This window comes from Mobula birostris, chromosome 6, assembly GCF_030028105.1.
Source record: "Mobula birostris isolate sMobBir1 chromosome 6, sMobBir1.hap1, whole genome shotgun sequence".
Taxonomy (NCBI): Eukaryota; Metazoa; Chordata; class Chondrichthyes; order Myliobatiformes; family Myliobatidae; genus Mobula; species Mobula birostris.
The window spans coordinates 2,827,601-2,850,589 of NC_092375.1; positions in this window are offsets into that span (position 1 = coordinate 2,827,601).

The window sequence follows — 22,989 nt, forward strand, 5'->3', positions numbered from 1 at the left end:
TGATGCCCACAATGTTGTACATACTAACCTCTAGTTGCACTGCACAATAATCAACCTTATTCTATATATTTGGCACATTCAGAAATAACACCTTCAGTCGTGTATTCATCAGGCAGATGGAACTGAGGGGCTCGTCAAAGCCGTCTCCCAATCTATGTCGAGTCTCACAGGAGACCACACCGGGAGCACCAGACACAGTATATGTCCCCAACAGACTCACAGGTGAAGCGTTGCCTCACCTGGAAGGACTGTTTAGGGCCCTGAATGGTAGTGAGGGAGGAGGTGTAAGGCAGGTGCAGCACCTGTTCCACTTGCAAGGATAAGAGCCACTGGGAGATCAGGGGGAGCGACAAATGGACAAGGGAGTCATGTCAGAGCAATCCTGTGGAAAGCAGAAAATGGGGAGGAGGGAAAGATGTGCTTGGTGGTGGGATCCCGACGGAGATGGCGGAAGTTTTGGAGGATTATGTGCTGGAAGCTGGTGGGGTGGTAGGTGAGGACAAGAGGAACCTTATCATTGGTAGAGTGGCAGAAGGAGGATGGAGACTGTCTCGGCCTGAAACGTCGACTGTACTCTTTTCCATAGATGCCTGGTGAGTTCCTCTAGCATTCTGTGTGTGTTGCTTGGATTTCCAGCATCTGTAGATTTTCTCTTGTTTTTAATCTGCCTTGCTGCTTTCCCGGGGTCTTGATAATATGGCTTTCCTGGTCAATCATCTTGTACAATTTAATCATTTTCCTTGCTGAGATCCAGGTGAGTCACCAGAAATAAGTGCCAGGTACAGAATGGAAAGAAGGGTAATTCTCTGGCTGCAAGGATAGCATAATCAGATAACTGTGCTTATTGGCATATAAGAGTGAATTACTAGAACCTCTCATGTTGGGTCATTATGGATCCCTGTTCTTTTCAAGGAGAATGTAATTCTCTGGGATTGCAAAATAGGTGACTGCACCAAAAATATCCTTTGGGCATTAGTTGCACACCTATAAAGTTACAAACACACACCATTTAAAAAATGGCATGATCTCCTTAAGCATTAGGGAGGTAAGTAGTTTTCTTTCCACTTTGTAAAATTGCTGCTGAACAGATTCATGAAATGAAACTCATTGTTTCTGAGTCAACTGTCATTCTTAATTGCAGTACAGGTTTTCGTAACGAGAAGACTTAAAATTATGAGTTGGGGAGAGATAGAGCTACAAGTAACTTACCCAAGGGTTGTGGAAACTGTTAAACCACTAATGACATTTGAAACAGTTAAGGTGGTTTAAGAAACAATTAAATTGGTAAATTGGTAAGTTAATTTGTCATTGCCACATCTACTGAGGTACAGTGAGGATTCCACATAGGAAACGTGGCTACAAACGCAAACACGAGGAAATCTGCAGGTGCTGGAAATTCAAGTAACACACACTTGTGTGTTGGCCAAGGATTACAAGTGTGTTTCAGGAAACAGGGTTCTAAACTCCCAATACTGTCTATCTTACTGACAAACGTTCAGTCTCTGGTGAATAAAATCGACGATCTCAGAGCTAGGGTAATGTATCAGCTGGACATTAGGACCGCGTGCATTCTTTGTTCCACAGAATCCTGGTTAACCCCTTCCATACTGGATGCAGTGATTCAGATCGATGGGTTTACTATACACAGTCAGGATAGATCTATAAAGTCTCTCAAAAGCAGAGATGGAGCAGTATGCCTCATGATCAACTCCTCTTGCTGTCCCAATTCTGCTCACCAGACCTGGAGTATCTTGCAGTTAAGTGCCGTCCATTTTACCTACCACTTGAGGTTTCCGGGATTATTTTGGCAGCGCTCCAATTCCACCTCAGGCCACTGTCAATTAGGCTTTAGATGATCTGAGCAATGGAATCAACATGCACAAAACAGTGCACCCTCATGCCTTTACTATCATTTTGGGGTATTTTATCCAGGCCAGTCGGAAAAAAAATCTCAAAACAACTACTATCAACAGATCACTTGCAATACCAGAGGAAATTGGATCATTGTTACACCACCATCAAGAGTGCCTACCATGCTATTCCACGCCCTCACTTCGAGAAGTCTGATCACCTGGCTGTATTTCTACTCCCTGAGTATAGGCAGAGATTGAAGGCTGCAGCACCAGTAGCGAGGACCAAGAAGATATGGACAAGGAAGGGATCACAGGTGTGCTTACAGGACTACTTTGAATTGGTGGTCTGGTCCGTATTCAGGGATTCATCTTTGAATCTGGGTGAGTATGCTGTAGTTGTCACCAATTTCATTAAATCCTGTGTGGATGAGTGTGTACCTACAAAGACTTATTGTACATTCCCAAACCAATAGCCATGGATGAACCAGGAGGTAAGTCATCTGCTGAGGGCTAAATCTGTGGCGTTCAAAGTTGGCGATCCAGGTCTGTACCAGAAAACCAGGTATGACTTTCAGAGGGCTATTTCAATTTTGAATGAAGTTAGAGGCGGCATCAGATGCACGACGACTCTGGCAGTGTTTGCAAGATATTACTTCCTACAAAGCAAAACCCAACAGTGTGAATGGCAGTGATGCTTCACTACCAGATGAAGTCAGTGCATTTTATGCCTGCTTTGAAAGGAAGGATATAACGACAGCTGTGAAGATCCCTGCTGCACCTGGTGACCCTGTAATCTCTGTCTCAGAGGCCAATGTTATGCTGTCTTTAAAGAGAGTGAGCCTTCACAAGGCAGTAGGCCTCAATGAAATACCTGGTAAGGCTCTGAAAACTTGTGCCAACCAACTGGCGGGAGTACTCAATGACATTTTCAACCTCTCTCTACTACAGGCAGAAGCTCCCACTTGCTTCAAAAAGATGACAATTATACTAGTGCCTAAGAAGAATAATGTGAGCTCTCTTAGTGACTATCGCTCAGTAGCATTCACATCTACAGTGAGGTTGGTCATGACTAGTCTGAACTCCTGCCTCAGCAAGGGCCTGGACCCAGTGCAATTTGTCTATCACCACAATAGGTCAATGGCAGTCACAATCTCAATGGCTTTTCACATGGCTTTAGACAACCTGGGCAATACAAACACCTACGTCAGGATGATGTTCATCGATTATAGCGCAGCATTTAATACCATCATTCCCACAATTCTGTGATTGATAAGTTACAGGACCTGGGCGTCTGTACCTCCCTCTGCAATTGGATCCTTGACTTCCTAACCAGAAGACCACAACCTGTGCAGATTGGTGATAACACCTCCTCCTCGCTGATGACCAACACTGGTAAACCTCAGAGGTGTCTGCTTAGTCCACTGCTCTACTCTCTCTGTACCCATGACTGTGTGGCTAGGCATAGCTCAAATTCCATCCATAAATTTGCTGATGATACAACCATTGTTGGTAGAATCTCAGTTGGAGACGAGAGGGGGAGATATACCAACTAGTGGAGTGATGTCGCAGCAACAACCTTGTATTCAATGTCAGTGGGACGAAAGAGCTGATTGTGGACTTCAGGAAGGGTAAGATGACGGAACACATATCAATCCTCATAGAGAGATCTTGTGGAGAGAGTGAGCAGTTTCGAGTTCCTGAGTGTCAAAATCTCTGAGGACCTAACCTGGTCCCAACATATTGATGCGTCTATAAAGAAGGCAAAACAAGGACTATACTTCATTAGCAGTTTGAAGAGATTTGGTATGTCAACAAAAACACTCAAAAACATCTACAGATGTATGGTGGTGAGCATTCTGGCAGGCTGCATCACTGTCTGGTATGGGGGTGAGGGAGCTACTGCACCAGACCTAAAGAAGCTGCAGAGGGTCATAAATTTAGTTGGCTTCATCTTGGGTACCAGCCTACAAAGCACCCAGGACATCTTTAGGGAGCGGTGTCTCAGAAAGACAGCATCCATTATTAAGGACCTCCATCACCCAGGGCATGCCCTTTTCTCACTGTTACCATCAGGTAGGAGGTACAGAAGCCTGAAGACACACACTCAGTGATTTAGGAACAGCTTTTTACCTTCTGCAATCTGATTCCTAAATGGACATTGAATCCATGAACACTACCTCACCTTTTTAATATATATTATTTCTGTTTTTGCATGATTTTTAATCTATTCAATGTACATATACTGCATTTTATTTACCTGTCTTTTTTCTTCTATATTATGCATTACATCAAACTGCTACTGCTATGTTAACAAATTTCACAACTCATGCCGGTGATGATAAACCCGATTCTGATTCTGAGAAAGTTGTCTTCCATATACTGTTCATACAGATCAACTCATTACATCAGTGCATTGAGATTGTGCAAGGTAAGGCAATAAAGAGTGCAGAATAATGTATTATAGTTAGAGAGAAAAGTGCAGTGCAGGCAGACAATAAGGTGCAAGGTCATAACAAAGTAGATTGTGAGATAAAGAATCCTTATCATACTAGAGAACTGTTCAATAGTGCTATAACAGCAGAATAGGATTAGGCAGGCTGATCAAATGATGTCATGAAAAACTGATTACTTGAGTTTGAATTAATCAGAAAAGTACACTTATTGGACCTAGTAATAGATACTCATGCGTGATTCTAAAAGGAAATTGACAGAATTTCAAAAAAAAAACATTCTGTAACCATTCTTCAGTATCTTGGAAAATCTGCAGTCCAATATCATACCAAATACTTATTTAGTTCCTGTAAGTGGAACCAACTCCAAATGAACAAAATAGTTAAAATGTAAATCTCAAAATTTTGTTCCAATATTATCAATATGACACAAAAGAAGGATGTTGAGACCAGACCGATGCCTCAAAGAGCAGTATAGACAGTTCTGTTCCACTGCTCTTTCTCCATAATCCTGCAAATTACTTTCCTTTAAGTACCTATTCCTAATTCTCCTTGGAAATTCTGGAATCACATTCATTATTTTCACCTCAATCTTTACAGATTCTAGATCATAAACTCGCTCTAATAAAAATATTTTTCATTCCAATCACTTCTGTAATTATTGAGCATTACTTTAAATTTGTGCCCCCAGATCCTTGAACAATCAGCTAATGGGAAGTTCTATTGCACTATATTCTCTCTAAATCCATTAATATCTTTTGCTCTTCTTTCAAATCTACCCATAGTCCCAAGGAGAACAACCCAGATTTCTCACCAGTCTAATCTTGAAGCTGAAATCCCTCATCACTAGAACCATTGTTGTAAATCTATCACTAAATCTCTTAGTAAATCCCTTATTAGGTTCTTAACATCCTTCCTAAAGTATGATGACAGAATTGAAGCAGTGTTCCAAATTTTATCCAACCAGTCTCATAAGAAAAATAAATATTGAAATTTGTGCGATTTTATAGAATTCATAATAAGCTATCCTTTATTCCTAATAAATTACACTGTATAATTTATTTAAGGGCTGCAGAATATATGTTGTGCAATTTAATTCCCTTTATAATGATCACTCTGTTTTGACTAACCCTTCGGAGGAAGGTGTTCAGTGAACATTGTCTATTTCTCCCATAGGGGAGAAAAATAAATTGAAGAAATCAATGGGCAACAAATCCCAGATCATTCTCATTTGTCTTCTAACAGCTAGTTACAGAACTCCACTGATGGAGCCTGGGAACAAATGATTGAAATGTTTGTCTTTCTAAACACAGGTTATTTATATTGCTTCTAGTATCACAGAAAATTTCCAGTCTGTATTTGTCGTAGCCGAGTGCTGAAGCTGCCTTCAGCAGCATGTATTTAACTTCAGCTGTGGGACAAAAGTTGGTGAGTCCTGATACCACACACTGGCACAGCAGTTGCTATATATTTGCAATGGTTTCCATGCCATTGGAGTCAGTTGGTTGATTTGTGAAGTATCGTGTGCTTCTTGGAGTGCAACATCAAGTACACGTTAAACAAATACACGCACAGGCATCTTCGCTCTGTGGGCCACTTCTTCAAGTCTTCCTGCGATCGGGGGAGGGCGACGGGAGCAGGCAATGTGATAGCTGGAAGCTCCTAGTCAAGAACCAGAATGAAAGTGGTGAATACTTGATTCAGTCACTCAACTTTTGGACAGAAGCAGGAAAGTTGTTTGGCAGCAGTACTCACATCTGAGCAGCCCTATTTAGGATCCACTCTGCTCACCCTGAACTGGGAAGGGGCTAGAAAAGGTGCCCTAAAAATAGTCTGCTTCACCCCATCCTGTCTGGAAAGCCACGTCCAGAGGGATCACCATCATGTGGTCGAAAAACATCGAGAAGTGAAACTATGAAATTTGGAACCTGGAATACATGAACTCCAATGGATAACCCAAACTCAGACTGACCAGAGAGGAGAACTGCCTCTGTTGCCCGGGAATTCCAAAAATTCAGCTTTGACATTGTTACTCTGAGTGAGACCTACAGAGCTGGAGAAGGGCAACTAAAGGAAGAGCAAGGTCAATACACCTTTTTCTGGAAAGAAGTTGATCCTGAACAACCGAGGATCCATGGAGTAGGTTTTGCCATCCAAAACAGCCTACTTCAGAAGCTGACAGAGCAACCATTGGGAATCAACGAACGTCTCATGACTCTGTGAATCCAACTTGTCAAGAACCAACACGCTACCATCATCAGCGCCTATGCTCCAACTCTGGACGCTGAAGATGAAGTAAAGATGAACTTCTACTCCCAACTTGACCACGTCCTTTCCTCTGTTACCAACAACGACAAGATCATTCTCTTGGGAGACTTCAATGCCAGAGTCGGGAAAGATCATAGGCTCTGGACTGGAATAATAAGCAAGGAAGGAGTTGGCAAAGTCAACGCCAAATGGAACACTCCTTCTCACCAAATGTGCTGAACACAACCTGGTGATTACAAACACCCTATTTTGCCAGAAAAACAGGCAGAAAGTCTCCTGATGCTCCAAACACTGGTTATATCAGGAGGGAGGAGAAGATGGTGGCACAACAGAGCACGCGCGGCCTCTCTGGTGAATGATATCGTATTTGTAAGTAGGATGCCGTGCACAATTCTGATTTGATGGAGACAGACATGAGAAGCACGGAGGAACATATGGAGAATCTTCTGAAATGCCCAGTTCGCTGCCGCTGCTACTGTGCAACCGAGCACCTCTGAAGGGGAAGGCCCTAAATCCTCGCTTTGCCTGTTGCTGGTGGCTGGGGCTGGGGTCGAAGCGCTCGGCAGAGATGGTGCTTGGTGTCGGAGGGCTGGTCGGAGGCTCGAAGTTTTCGGACGGACTCAGAGTCGGACTGTGGTCGGGTGCTTCCAGGATGCTGCATCGGCAAGTTTGCGGCACTGGAAGCTCATGGCAGGGAAAGTTTTCTTCCTTCTACCATCTGTGTGAGATGATGGGACTTTCGAGAGACTTTGAGACTTTTTTTTACCGTGCCCATGGTCTGTTCTTCATCAAATTACGGTATTGCTTGCACTGTTGTAACTATATGTTATAATTATGTGGTTTTCGTGAGTTTTTCAGTCTTGGTCTGTCTTGTGTTTCTGTGATATCACACTGGAGGAACATTGTATAATTTCTTAATGCATGCATTACTAAATGACAATAAAAGAGGACTGCGTGTTCTCATAATCTAATCTAATCTAATCATCGACTATATCATCGTACAATCTCGGGACCAACAAGATGTACTGATAACAAGAACTGTTACTGGTGCTGACGAGTGCTGGACAGACATCGACTCATCTTGTCCACCATGAGAATGAAGATTTGGCCCAAAAGGAAACACCAAAATCAGAACACTATTAAGAAATTTAATGTTGACATCCTTCAAGACATCAGCCATGTACAGAAGTTCCAACAAAATCTTAAAGAACAACTGCCTCAATAAATCCCACCATCTGTAGAAGAACACTGGAATCAATTGAAGAACACTATCACCACATCCTGCAAAGAAACAATTGGGTTCAAGACGAAAAAAACATCAGGATTGGTTCGATGATAACGACAAACTACTCCAACAACTCATTGATGAAAAGAGAAAAGCTTTCATTACCTTACAAAATGACCAACAATCGGCTACCAAAAGGAAACGCTATCAAGAATTCAAGGCTGCAGTCCAGAAGAGCACCCGAAACCTGAAAAACCAATGGTGGAGGAAGAATGCTCAGGAAATCCAACAACTAGCAGACGCCAATGACACTCGAGGCTTTTTCAACACAACTAAAGCTACTTTTGACCCATCCAGGCACGGTCAAGCCCCTCTCAAAAGCAAAGATGGTTGAACCATCCTGAAGAGCAATGCTGACATCAATTCTAGATGGAGGGAGCACTTTGAAGATCTTCTAAATCAAACCGTCTCATTTGACAGGAATGTGATTAACAACATTCCAAAACAGCCCGTTGACAACTCTCTAAGCAAAATACCAACACTTGAAGAAGTCAAGGAAGCCATCAAAACCTTGAAAAACAACAAGGCCGCTGGACTCAATGGAATACCAGTTGAGGGCTACAAAATTGGAGGTAGCCTGCTTCATTATCAACTGCATCAACTTCTCATCAAGATCTGGATAAATGAAGACTTCAGAGACTCAGCAATCGTTACCATCTACAAAAGGAAAGGTGATCGATCTGAATGAAGAAACTGTCATGGAATTTCCCTGTTAGCAACAGCAGGAAAGGTCCTCACTCGCATCATGAACAACCGGCTCAAGCCATTAGCTGCGAAGATCCTTCCGGAGACAAAAGCCGGTTTTAGACCATCACATGGAGCATTTGACATGATCTTCACAATGCGACAACTACAAGAAAAATGTCATGAATAACTTCAACCTTTGTACATGGCATTCATCGACCTCACCAAAGCCTTTGATTCGGTATCAAGGGAACACCTATGGATGCCCTGAGAAGTACATTTGAATCCTGAGACTCCTCTACGATGGCATGCTTGCCACAGTCATGGCCAGCAACAGTAACTGTGAGCCTTTTCAAGTTAGATCAGGAGTAAAACAGGGATGCGTGATTGCCCCAACTTTGTTCACCATCTTCATTGCGACAATTATCCACATTATCAAGGACGACTTACCCCCAGGAATAGAAATTGTTTACAGAACAGATGGCAGACTTTTCAGTCTTGCCCGTCTCAAATTCAAAACGAAGACATCCACAAGTTCCCTCACTGAGTTCCAATACGCAGATGACAACAGTGTTGCAGGCTCTTTCAGAAAACTACCTACAACAGATTCTGACCGCCTTCAACCGTGCGTACACGAAACTTGGACTTACCATCAATTCCAAGAAGACTCAGGTCATCTATCAACCGCCACCAATTGAGACAAATCGGATAGAACCATCAATTCAACTTGGCGAAACAACCCTGGGAAACGTGGACCACTTTCCGTATCTTGGAAGTCACCTCTCCTCCAATGTCGACCTTAATGACGAGATCCAACATCGTCCTAAATGCGCTGGAACAGCTTTTGGATGTCTCCGAACAAGAGTCTTTCATGATCGTGACATCCGAACAGACATCAAAATGTTAGTGTACAAAGCAGTGGTAATCCCAGCGCTCCTGTATGCATCAGAAACCTGGACAACATACCGATGACATCTGAAGGCACTTGAAAAGTTCCATCAACGCTGTCTTTGAAACATCTTAAATATCAGCTGGGAAGATAGAAGAACCAACGTCAGTGTGCTAAATGAAGCAGAAACAACAAGCATTGAAGCCTACGTCATCAGGAACCAACTAAGATGGAGCGGTCATGTTGTTCGGATGAAAGACGAACATCTGCCAAAACAAATCTTCTACTCCCAGCTTAAAAAAGGCAAACGTAAAAGAGGCGGACAACAGAAGAGATTCAAAGACCTCTTAAAGGCCAACATGAAGAAATGTAACATCAACATCAACAATTGGGAAACCAATGCCAAGGACAGGAAACTCTGGCAAGCCATCATCCGAGAAGGAACATCGACTTTCAAAGCCAACACATGTGCAGAATTAGAAGAAAAGAGAAGAAAATGGAAAGAGAGGCAGCAACAACCAAAGCCCGATCTACCATCTGGAACTACTTGTCCTGAATGCGGAAGAACTTTCAAAGCCAAGATTGGACCCATAAGCCACTTGAGAGCCCATAAGTAGATCAACAGAACAAAGACCATCATCCTCGACCTTGAGGGATAGCCATGATGACGACGATATATTTGCAAGGACCTAGATTTGACCCTGTCCCTGGGTGTCCCCTGTGTGCAATTTATACGTGGTCCTTGTGACTGCTTGGCTTTCCATGGAATGCTTTTATATCTTCCCACATCGCAATGACATGCAGCTGAATTAATTGGCTACTCTAAATCTCCTCTTAATGTAGGGGAGTGGCATAAGAATCAAGAGGGAATTGATGGCCATGCGAGGGAGAGTCTGTTGAAGGATGTAGGGAAATAAGAAGAGATGCAGTGGGACTGAAGGGGTTGTTGAGCTAGGAGCCTACATGGATGTGAAAGGCCAAATGACCTCCTCTGCACTGAAGTAGGCAAGTACACAGCATTCCAACATGCTGAATCTTCCTTCAAGTCATCTCCTATTCTGAACTAGTAATCCATTTTAAAAAGACGATTGTGCAGTTTCCTGTCATCTAATGGACTCTGCTTAGGAGTCATAGAATGAGCTTGAATAACTCTGATTAATGTACGTGACAAGTCCTGCTCTACATTGGTAAACTGGCATTTGCTAAAGGTTGGACAGATTGAAGGAGAATTGGTAAAGTATATTGGATACCAGAATTTTATAAACAGAAACAAGTCCAATTATTCTAAAACATTGGTTCTGCCTTCAAGTGAGTCTGTCCAATTCACAGTGCAACACTTCAGGGAGGGCCTGGAGGCATTGAATAAGATATGGAAGAGATTGACTGGAATTCTTCCAGGCATGAAAGATTCTTTTAATTCATTCTTGAAATCTGTATATGACAGAGAATCATAAAGCTTTACAGCAGCGGTCCCAAACCACCGGGCCGTGAGGAAACAATGCGAGTCAGCTGCACCTTTCCTCATTCCCTGTCACGCACTGTTGAACTTGAATATAGGGTTGCCAACTGCCCTGTATTTGCCGGGACATCCCATATATTGGGCTAAATTGGTTTGTCTTGTATTTCCCCGCTAAGGTAGAGCATTCCTATGAAACCTTTCGTGCTGAAATAGTGTAAAGCAAAGAAGCAATTACCATTAATTTATGTGGGAAAAATTTTTGAGCGTTCCCAGACCCAAGAAATAACCTACCAAATCATACCAAATAACAGATAAAACCGAAAATAAATAACACTAACATATAGTAAAAGCAGGAATGATATGATAAATACACAGCCTATATAAAGTAGAAATAATGTATGAATAGTATAGTCGGGAAGACGAAGGCAAAACCGATTTGTGGGGGAAAAAATTGGCACATACACGCATGCGCACATCACATGCACACACAGGTGCCCGCGCCAAGCTTCATGGTCATGGTAGTCTTTCCTGGGGTAAAGTGTCCCGGGATTTGACTGCTACTTTTGTCCCTTATTTGGGAGTGAGAAAGTTGGCAACCCTAACTGTAAAAGACAAATTGAGGTGAGTTTAACCCTACTTGAACACCCTCCCTGGTTGGCCGGTCCGCAAGAATATTGTCAATATTAAACCGGTCTGCGGTGCAAAAAAGTTGGGACCCCTGCTTTGCAGCACAGAAATGAGCATTTTGCCCCAACGCATCAGTGCCAAATGTGATGCTTATCTACAGATTCCCATTTTCCCTCTACTCTTTATTTGTCCATGTACTCATTCAAGTGCTTTTAAAATGTGGTTTCTTCTGTCTCTACCAGATTCTCTGGCACTTCGTTCCATTTACCTATCACATCTGTTTGAAAACCTTGCCTCTCAGATTTCCTTTAAGTTTCTCCCTTTTCACCATAAGCCCATGCATTTTCCTCTTACCTGGGAAAAGTTTCTGACTGTCTATCCCGTTAATCTCCCTCATAATTTTATAAACCTCCTTGGTGTTTAGTAAGACTGCCAGTTACTCACTGACTTTGGTCTCTGGGCCTGTACTCACTAGAATTCAGAAGAATGAGGGCTGACCTCATTGAAACCTGTCGAATGGTGAAAGGCCTGGATAGAATGGATATGGAGGGGATGTTTTGTAAGATGGGAGAATCTAGGACCAGAGACCATAGCCTCAGAATAGAGTGGTGTCCCTTTAGAATAGAGAAGAGGATGAATTTCTTTAGTTAGAGAGTGGTGAATCTGTGGAATTTATTGCCCCAGGCAGCTGTGGAGGCCAAGTCTTTATGTATATTTAAGGCAGAAGCCGATGGATTCTTGATTGGTCAGGGCATGAAGGGTTACGGGGAAAAGGCAGGAGACTGGGGCTGAGAGGGAAAATGGATCAGCCATGATGAAATCGCAGAGCAGATTCAATACGCCAAATAGCCCAATTCTACTGATACATCTTATGATCTTACTGCTACCCTTTATCTTTTGTGGGCAACAATTCTGAAATCACACAGCCAAGTTTCCCTGAATCCCATGCTTCCTGACTTTCTGAATGTGCCTTCCTTAGGAAACCATTGGTCAGACCACACTTGATGTTCTGTGTGCAGTTCTGGTAACTGTGTTATAAGAAATTCATGATTAAGCTGGGGAGGTGCGAAAAAGATTCACAAAAATGTTGCCTTGATTGCAGGGCTTGAATTATCAGGAGAGATTGGATAGGCTAGGTCAATTTCCGCAGGAGTGACGGAGGAAGGGAGGTGACTTAATTGAGCTATATAAGATTATTAATGGAATAGCTATAGAATCGATAGCAAGAATATGTTTTCCTTAATAGGGACGTCTAAAACACAGGAGCATGGGGTTAAGGTGAGAGGGAGGGGGTTTAAAAGATGTCTGAAAAATTTTTTTTCACTGAAACAAGTTGCTCAAAGATGTGTTGGAGGCATGTGTTTAAATGAGGGATATAGAACTAATGCAGGCAAATGGTATAATTCCAGATAAGCATGATGGCCGGCTTGGATGCTGTACAAACTCTATTTCTCTGTGATTCTAAACTTCCTGTTTGTGTGAGGACATCTGCAAGCCTGATAGTGTTTCAGCTACTTCATTTTGGAGAAGGATTAATTTAGATTTATTCAAATACAGAAAGAATTCTGCAATTGGTCAATGTAAAATTCAAGAGATCAAGTGCAGGAAGCTGTGATTAATATACATTTGTTGTAACTGGTCAGCTGAGAAATGGTGGGATGAGTGGTTTGATGTATGCTGTATTACCCCATGACTGTGGTGAATCTCACTTAGAATTAACAAAGGCCTTTCTTTGTGGAAATAAGAAATATGAATGTATCGCCGAAAACACTTCAATGATGTGCAACAGTGGAACTTCGATACCAATAAGCATTGCACAGCAAATCACAATAAAGGCTTATGCTGCTACACTTCAAGATTGTTCCAAGTTGCATGCATGGATTCTACATTTGAAAATATTGTAAGGATTATAGAATTGATACTGATGAGCGTATTGATAAGCTACAGATCAAGAAGCTACTGTTTTCTCACAATTTATCTTTGATCTCCACCTATGCCTCGAAATGAATTCAGGCAGACATTTTCTCATTTTATTATAAAATAGCTATCGTAGCCAAAATCCATCAGTTTGGTCCTATGAGAATAAAATGAAAGATGGAGTAGCTTTGCAGTGGCATGTCATCACAGATTGGGATTTTGTGGTTTGAATCTTGTCACTTGGCACAGGTCTTTATGAGAGGCAATTCATCTTAAACTGTAGACTGCCTCCAAAGCAATAGCATACGACATTCAGGCTGTTCTAGCTGCTCTGATCAAAACCTTTAAATCCCTTTGTCACCAAAAGGTATACCAGACCATCAATCTTATACCCTTGAGTTAAATTGAATCCAAGGTTGTGAAAATTCTTAGCCAGACGAAAGTCTAAGCTTGTTACTGTTTTAGAGTATTGAAAAAAATATAAAAATGCCTCTTCTAAAATAGATTGCTCTGTTTAATTCAACATGTGTTTTGAACACGGCCATCTTGTCATTACATAGAAAATAGCTCAATTTACACTTAGTGGAATCAGTTAATATTCCAATAATTTAATCTAACAATTTCTTCTTTGTTTCATTGACACATCTGAAAAACAAGGGTCTATATTTTGCTTGCCTCTCATTGTGATTACAAATAGTTCTTGACATCATGGGGATCATTGCCACAATAACAATTTGCATTTCTTGAAGATTCTTCTGGTATAGTATATTTGACTGTAAATTTGTACTGTGTCTTAGCAAGCAGTCAACAATGAATCAGATCACAAAATCTTCACTTAAACTTGTGGGAGTGAATTTTAACCTTCTCCCAAACTGTGGACAGATATTGGGTGAGATGCTATTGGTTTTTATGACTCTAAAGCACTTATTTCCTATGTTGATAGACATGGGCAATGAAGGAGACAGCCACAAGAACATAGGTAAATAGAAGTCAGAATGGGCCATCAAACCTTTCACATCTCCCCATCATTTCATATGAGCAAGGCTGATCCTCAGATTGAGCCTCAATCCTTCTTCTTTGCCATGTCTCCATTCTCCTCAACTCGGTCTACTTCCGTTTTCCACCCCTGCCAGGGCCCAGAATTCCACAGATTAACCACTCTCTGTGAAAAGAAATTCCTATGTACATCAGGCTTTTCCTTATGAGGCATTGTAGTAGTTCCCCATCCCGTCTGACAATAATGGGGAAAACCTGTGTGGGAGTTCCACACTCTTTAACTCAGAAGTCCGGGTCCAATTATATGAGCAAGCAGCACAAATGGGGTCTTCCTTGGTTGTAGTGGATGACCGTGATCTCTCTTGTGCCTTGTCATGGCTTTCGGTCTCCACGGAACAGTGCAGTACTGCCCTCCTGGCTATTAGATCTCACTGTAGATCTCATCCACCCAGTCTCCCAGAGCTGACTTCGTATGCTAGGACAGGCATGTCCCTATCTCACCAGGGTGTGAGGCTGCTGGCTACCCTCAGTTGGTTTATCCCGCCTGTCGATGTGGTGTACCAGGCTGTGGCTGTTGTTGCATGCATACAGCTACTTGGAGCCACAAGTGAGAGTGAGTGTCCAGTGGGGCCTTAAGGTGAGTGAGCTTCCCCAGAATGGACACAATGAGCTACTTCATCAGAGGTGCTTCCCCTCCCTGGACATCCCATACACCCTCTTCCATTGTACTGTACACAAAGATGGGTCACAACTTGTTTGAATAAGGTCACCCCTCAACTTTACCAAACTCCATCTTCTCTGGCTACTTGTTCTATATACCCAACTGTGTGAAACATCTGATCCATAGATCTCTAAATATTTCCCTTCTCACTTCAAATTAAGTCCTCTAGATTTAGACTCCTCTACCCTTAGAAAAGGATGTAATTATGTATCCTATCAATGCCCACATATTTTATAAACCTCTAAAAGGCTGTCCTTTTATCAGGTTTATTATCATTGGCATCTGATGTGAAATTTGTTAACTTAGTAGCAGCAGTTCAATGCAATACATAATTTAGAAGAAAAAAATAAAATAATCATAATAAATAAGTAAATCTTATTCAATATACCTTATACAGTACTGTATATGTATATTAATAGATTAATATTCATGCAAAAAACAGAAATGGGAATTGGATGGCAGAGGGAAAGAAGCTGTTCCTGAATCGCTGAGTGTGTGCCATCAGGCTTCTGTATCTCCTACTTGATGGTAACAGTGAGAAAAGGGCATGCCCTGGGTATTGGAGATCCTTAATAATGGACCCTGCCTTTCTGAGACACTGCTTCTTGAAGATGTCCTTGGTATTTTGTAGGCTAGTACCCAAGATGGAGCGGACTAAATTTACAACCCTCTGCAGCTTTCTTTGGTCCTGTGCAGTAGCCCCCCCCCCCCACCATTCCAGACAGAGATGCAGCCTGCCAGAATGCTGTCCACACTATATTTTTAGAAATTTTTGAGTGTATTTGTTGAAATGCCAAATCTCCTCAAACGCCTAATAAAGTATAGCGGCTGTCTTGCCTTCTTTATAACTGCTTCAATATGTTGGGACCAGGTTAGATCCTCAGAGATCTTGACACCCAGGAACTTGAAGATGCTTACTCTCTATTTCTGATCTCTCTATGAGGATTGGTATGTGTTCTTCGTCTTACCCTTCCTGAAGTCCACAATCAGCTCTCTCATCTTACTGACATTGAGTGCCAGGTTGTTGCTGCGGCATCATTCCACTAGTTGGCATATCTCACTCCTGTACGCCCTCTCGTCACCACTTGAGATTCTACCAGTAATGGTTGTATCGTCAGCAAATTCATAGATAGTATTTGAGCTATGCCTAGCCACACAGGTATGGGTAAATAGAGAGGAGAGCAGTGGGCTAAGCACACACCTCTGAGGTGCACCAGTGCTGATCATCAGTGAGGGGGAGATGTTATCACCAATCTGCACAGATTGTGGTCTTTGGGTTAGGATATCGAGGTTCCAGTTGCAGAGGGGGGTGCAGAGGCCCAGGTTCTGCAACTTCTCAATCAGGATTCTGAGAATGATGGTGTTAAATGCTAAACTATAGTCAATGAACAACATCCTGACATAGGTGTTTGTGTTGTCCAGGTGGTCTATAGCTGTGTGAAGATTGCATCTGCCATTGACCTATTGTGGCGATAGGCAAATTGCAATGGGTCCAGGTCTTTGCTGAGGCTGGAGTTCAGTCTAGACATAACCAACCCCTCAAAGCATTTCATCACAGTAGATGTGAGTGCTACCGGGCGATAGTCATTACTATCACGCTATTCATCTGAGGCACTAGTATAATTGTTGCCTTTTTGAAGCAAGTGGGAACTTCTGCCCGTAGAAGTGAGAGGTTGAAAATGACCTTGAATACTCCTGCCAGTTGGTTGGCACAGGTTTTCAGAGCCTAACCAGGTACTCCATTGGGACCTTGCACCATGCGGGAGTTCACTCTCTTTAAAGACAGCCTAACATTGGCCTCTTAGACAGAGATCACAGGGTCATTAGATGAAGCAGGGATCTTCACAGTTGCAGTTATATTCTTCCTTTCAAAGCGGGCATAGAAAGCGTAGTGAAGCATCGCTGCCATTCATGCTATTGGGTTTCGCTTTGCAGGAAGTAATGTCTTGCAAGCCCTGCCAGAGTTGTCGTGCATCCGATGTCAGAATCAGGTTTATTATCACCGGCATGTGACGTGAAATCTGTTAACTTAGCAGCAGCAGTTCAATGCAATACATAATCTAAAAGAGAAAAAATAACAATAATAAACAAGAAAATCAATTACAGTATACGTATGTTGAATAGATTTAAGTACAAAAAACAGAAATATTATATATTTAAAAAGTGTAGTAGTGCCCAAGGATTCAAAGTCCATTTAGGAATCAGATGGCAGAGAGGAAGAAGCTGTTCCTGAATCGCTGAGTGTGTGCCTTCAGGCTTCTGTATCTCCTACCTGATGGAAACAGTGAGAAAAGGGCATGCCCTGGGTGCTGGAGGTCCTTAATAATGGACGCTGCCTTTCTGAAACACCACTCCCTGAATATGTCCTGGGTACTTTGTAGGCTAGTGCCCAAGATGGAGTTGACTAGATTTACAACCCTCTGCAGCTTCTTTCGGTCCTGTGCAGTAGCCCCTCCATACCAGACAGTGAGGCAGCCTGTCAGAATGCTGTCCACGGTACAACTATAGAACTTTGAGTGTATTTGTTGACACGCCAAATCTCTTCAAGCTCCTAATGAAGTATAGCCACTGTCTTGCCTTTTTTATAACTACATCAATATGTTGGGACCAGGTTAGATCCTCAGGGATCTTGACACCCAGGAACTTAATACCGCTCACTCTCCCCACTTCTGATCTCTCTATGAGGATTGGCATGTGTTCCTTTGTCTTGTCCTTCCTGAAACATAGAAACATAGAAAATAGGTGCAGCAGTAGGCCATTCGGCCCTTCGAGCCTGCACTGCCATTTATTATGATCATGGCTGATCATCCAACTCAAAACCCTGCACCAGCCTTCCCTCCATACCCCCTGATCCCCGTAGCCACAAGGGCCAAATCTAACTCCCTCTTAAATATAGCCAATGAACTGGCCTCAACTGTTTCCTGTGGCAGAGAATTCCACAGATTGACCACTCTCTGTGTGAAGAAGTTTTTCCTAATCTCAGTCCTAAAAGGCTTCCCCTTTATCCTCAAACTGTGACCCCTCGTTCTGGACTTCCCCAACATCGGGAACAATCTTCCTGCATCTCGCCTGTCCAATCCCTTTAGGAATTTATACGTTTCAATCAGATCCCCCCTCACAGTCCACAGTCAGCTCTTTCATCTTACTGACGTTGCGTGCAAGGTTGTTGATCGCCAGTGTTGATCGTCAACGAGGCAGTCGCCATCAACCTCATTCAAAATTGTCTTTTTACCCTTGAAATAGCTCTCTGCAGATCTTACCTTGTTTTCTGGTACAGGTCTGGATTGCCAGACCTGAATGACACAGATCTAACCTTCAACAGACAGCGTATTCCTGGTTCATCCATGGCTTTTGGTTTGGGAATGTGCAGTAAGTCTTTGTAGGTGCACATTCATCCACCCAGGTTTTAATGAAGTTGGTAACAACTGCAGCATACTCACCAGGTTTGAAGATGAAACCCTGAATACAGTCCAGTCCACCGATTCAAAGCAGTCCTGTAAGCTCTTCTGTGCTTCCCTTGACCATGCCTTCCTGGTCCTCATTACTGGTGCTGCAGTCTTCAGTTTCAGCCTATACTCAGGGAGTGGTAGTGCAGCCAGTTGATCAGACTTCCCAAAGTGAGGGCGTAGAATAGCACGGTAGGTGTTCTTGATGGTTGTGTAGCAATGGTCCAGTGTGTTGTTTCCTTTGGTATTGCAAGTGATCTGTTGATGGTAATTGCTTAGTGATTTTTTTCAGACTGGCCTGATTAAAATCTCCCAAAACAATGGTGAAGGCATTAGGATGTACTGTTTCATGCATGTTGATTACATTGCTCAGATCATCTGATTGACATTGGCCTGAGGTGGGATGTATAGTACTACCAAAATGACCGCAGAGAACTCTCGTGGTTGGTAAAAAGGACAGCACTTAACTGCTAGATATTCCAGGTCTGGTGAGCAGAATTGGGACAGCACTGATATATTTGTGCACCAAGAAGAGTTGATTATGAGGGATATTCCTCCACCCCTGCTTTTGAGAGACTCTGTAGATCTATCCTGACGGTGTATAGTAAACCCGTCGATCTGAATCGCTGCATCCGGTATGGAAGGGGTTAACCAGGATTCCATGAAACAATGGACACGCAGTTTTTTTTTCATCATATTTTCATATTTTCAATTTATATTTTCCTATATTATATTTATACTTTTTGAGACTTTGGGAAGTTCATTAATTATGTGTCAATTGAGTTTATGCTTGTATAAACTTATTATCAATAATGTAATCCCAATTGCTCTGTATCTATTTTCTGTAATGTTTACGATGCTGAAATTAATAAAAAGATTGAAAAAGAAAGACACGCAGTTCTAATGTCCCTCTGATTATGGTAAAAGTTTTGAGGTCCTGAAATTTACTAGGAGTATTCTATCACCCACCAATAGTGACAGCTCCCTTTTCATTTGTTCCATTAATTCAGTACTGCTGTACCACTATTTTATCCTTGCATATTTTTTCTCTGATTCAAGATTGTTTTATGTCACTTCCTGTTCACAAGTGTAAGGGGAATGAAATAGTCGTTACTCCAGTTCTGATGTAACACAAACGTCACACAAAAGATAAAGGACATGATAGTAATAATAAAAAACACACAATAAATATAAATACGTTAGATAACTTAGTTACCGTAAATTCCTGTATATAAGCCGACCCGGAGTATAAGCCGACCCCTCATTTTCAAGGTTAAAAAAAGTGACTTTTTCACGTTACCTTTGTATAAGCCGACCCCTTTTGTAGAGGTTTTGGATCAGGGAAGTTTTGGATTAGGTTCCCAATAGTAAAGAATCCTCTGAAATGTAACCCCTGTGAAACTATTTAGCGCCCACGGTAATCTCGTTAAAACATAACACGGGGTGGCGGGATCAGTACGTGTACTCAGTATTGAGTTTGCGACCACAATGTACAAAAGATTAAAACAAATGCAATATGATGCTGGCTTCAAGCTGAAGGTTGATTTTGCTAACGGATCGAATAATTCTGCAGCTGCTAAGAAGTTTAGTGTAAACGAGAAACAAGTGAAAGAGTGGAAAAAGGCAGAGGACACGCTGAGGGAAATGCCAAAGACGAAATGTGCAAACCGCGGGAAAACATGCCAGTGGCCAGAAATGGAAGAAAAAGTTTTAGAGTGAGTGAATCACCAGCGGTCATCTGGATACATTGTTACCAGAGAAATGATTTGAGTTCAAGTGTTGAAATGGGCCGAAAAACACCGTAAGGTCAGTGAAAATTTCAAAGCTACACGAAGTTGGTGCAACCGGTTTATGAATAGACGCGATCTTGTGTTGAGACAAAAAACAAAGATTGCTCAGAAGTTGCCGAACGACCTTGAGAATAAGATTACGGTCTTCCAATCATTTGTAATCAAGCATTGAAAGGCACATTCTTACCCGCTCTCACTGATTGGTAGCATGGACGAGACACCAATGTTCCTTGATTTTGCTGGCAACTGCACTGTCAATCAGAAGGGGGAGAAAAACAGTCCTTGTCAAAACAGCTGGACACAAGTGTCCAAGTAGCTTTTTGCTTATTAAATCCAACCAAATAGATTCCTACTTGATATATGCTCTTCAGTACTATAACATCTTCCTAACTCAATATTGTTAGAAACTTTTTATTTTTCTTGACTGAACAGCCTCTATCCAAGAAATGTAAGTGCCAGTCATGTCATTTGTTGAGTCATATTTGAGGTATAGTCATTATCTATGTAGCCTGGGGAAAAATACACATGCAGGACATCAAATACTTTTTCGGCTCGTAAATTCCTTTATCTGGTTTAGATGTTTTATTGCACAAACAGGGTATCAAAATAAAAACAACAAAATAAATTTTAAAAATCAGTTCTCGCTATTACAACACACATCAAAGTTGCTGGTGAACGCAGCAGGCCAGGCAGCATCTCTAGGAAGAGGTACAATCGACGTTTCAGGCCAAGACCCTTTGTCAGGACTAACTGAAGGAAGAGTTAGCAAGAGATTTGAAAGTGGGAGGGGGAGGGGGAGATCCAAAATGATAGGAAAAGACAGGAGGGGGAGGGATGGAGCCAAGAGCTGGACAGGTGATTGGCAAAGGGGATATGAGAAGATCATGGGACAGGAGGTCTGGGGAGAAAGACAAAGGGGGGGACCAGAGGATGGGCAAGGGGTATAGTCAAAGGGACAGAGGGAGAAAAAGAAGAGTGAGAGAAAGAATGTGTGTATAAAAATAAATAACGGATGGGGTACGAGGGGGAGGTGAGGCATTAGTGGAAGTTAGAGAAGTCGATGTTCATGCCATCAGATTGGAGGCTACCCAGACGGAATATAAGGTGTTGTTCCTTCAATCTGAGTGTGGCTTCATCTTTACAGTAGAGGAGGCCGTGGATAGACATGTCAGAATGGGAATGGTTTGTGGAATTAAAATGTGTAGCCACTGGGAAATCCTGCTTTCTCTGGCGGACAGAGCATAGGTGTTCAGCAAAGTGGTCTCCCAGTCTGCGTCGGGTCTCGCCAATATATAGAAGGCCATATCGGGAGCGCCGGACGCAGTATATCACCCCAGCCGACTCACAGGTGAAGTGTCGCCTCACCTGGAAGGACTGTCTGGGGCCCTGAATGGTGGTAAGGGAGGAAGTGTAAGGGCATGTGTAGCACTTGTTCCGCTTACAAGGATAAGTGCCAGGAGGGAGATCAGCGGGGAGTGATGGGGGGGATGAATGGACAAGGGAGTCGCGTAGGGAGCGATCCCTGCGGAAAGCAGAGAGAGGGGGGAGGGAAAGTTGTGCTTAGTGGTGGGATCCCGTTGGAGGTGGCGGAAGTTACGGAGAATAATATGTTGGACCTGGAGGCTGGTGGGTTGGTAGGTGAGGACCAGGGGAACCCTATTCCTAGTGGGGTGGCGGGAGGATGGAGTGAGAGCAGATGTGCGTGAAATGGGGGAGATGCGTTTGAGAGCAGAGTTGATAATGGAGGAATGGAAGCCCCTTTCTTTAAAAAAGGAGGACATCTCCTCACCTACCATAGGGTACTATACTCCCTTGCTGTAGGAAACATGCTCTCCACATCCACTCTATTGAGATCTTGCAACATCAGATCTACTTCAATGAGATCCCCTCTCATTCTTATAAATTCCAGTGAATACAGGCCAAGAGTCATTAAATGCTTTTCATATGATAAGCCTTTCAATAATGGAATCATCTTTATAAACCTCCTTTGAACCCTCTCCAATCTCAGCACATTCTTTCTTAGATTAAGAGCCAAAAACTGCTCACAATACTGCTTAATCCTCAGAGGGATCAGGAGCAGAGAGAGTGAGCACCTTCTAGTTCCTGGATGTCAAGATCTCTGAGGATCTAACCTGGTCCCAACATATCGATGTAGTTATAAAGAAGGCAAGACAGCGGCCATACTTTATTAGGAGTTTAAGAGATTTGGCATGTCAACAAATACACTCAAAAACTTCTATAGTTGTACCATGGAGCGCATTCTGACAGGCTACATCACTGTCTGGTATGGAGGGGTTACTGCACAGGACCGAAAGAAGCTGCAGAGGGTTGTAAGTCTAGTCAGCTCCATCTTGGGTACTAGCCTACAAAGTACCCAGGACATCTTTAGGGAGCGGTGTCTCAGAAAGGCAGTGTCCATTATTAAGGACTTCCAGCACCCAGGGCATGCCTTTTTCTCACTGTTACCATCAGGTAGGAGATACAGAAGCCTGAAGGCACACACTCAGTGATTCAGGAACAGCTTCTTCCCCTCTGGCATCCGATTCCTAAATGGACTTTGAGTCTTTGGACACTACTTCTCTTTCTTAAAAAAAAATATATAGT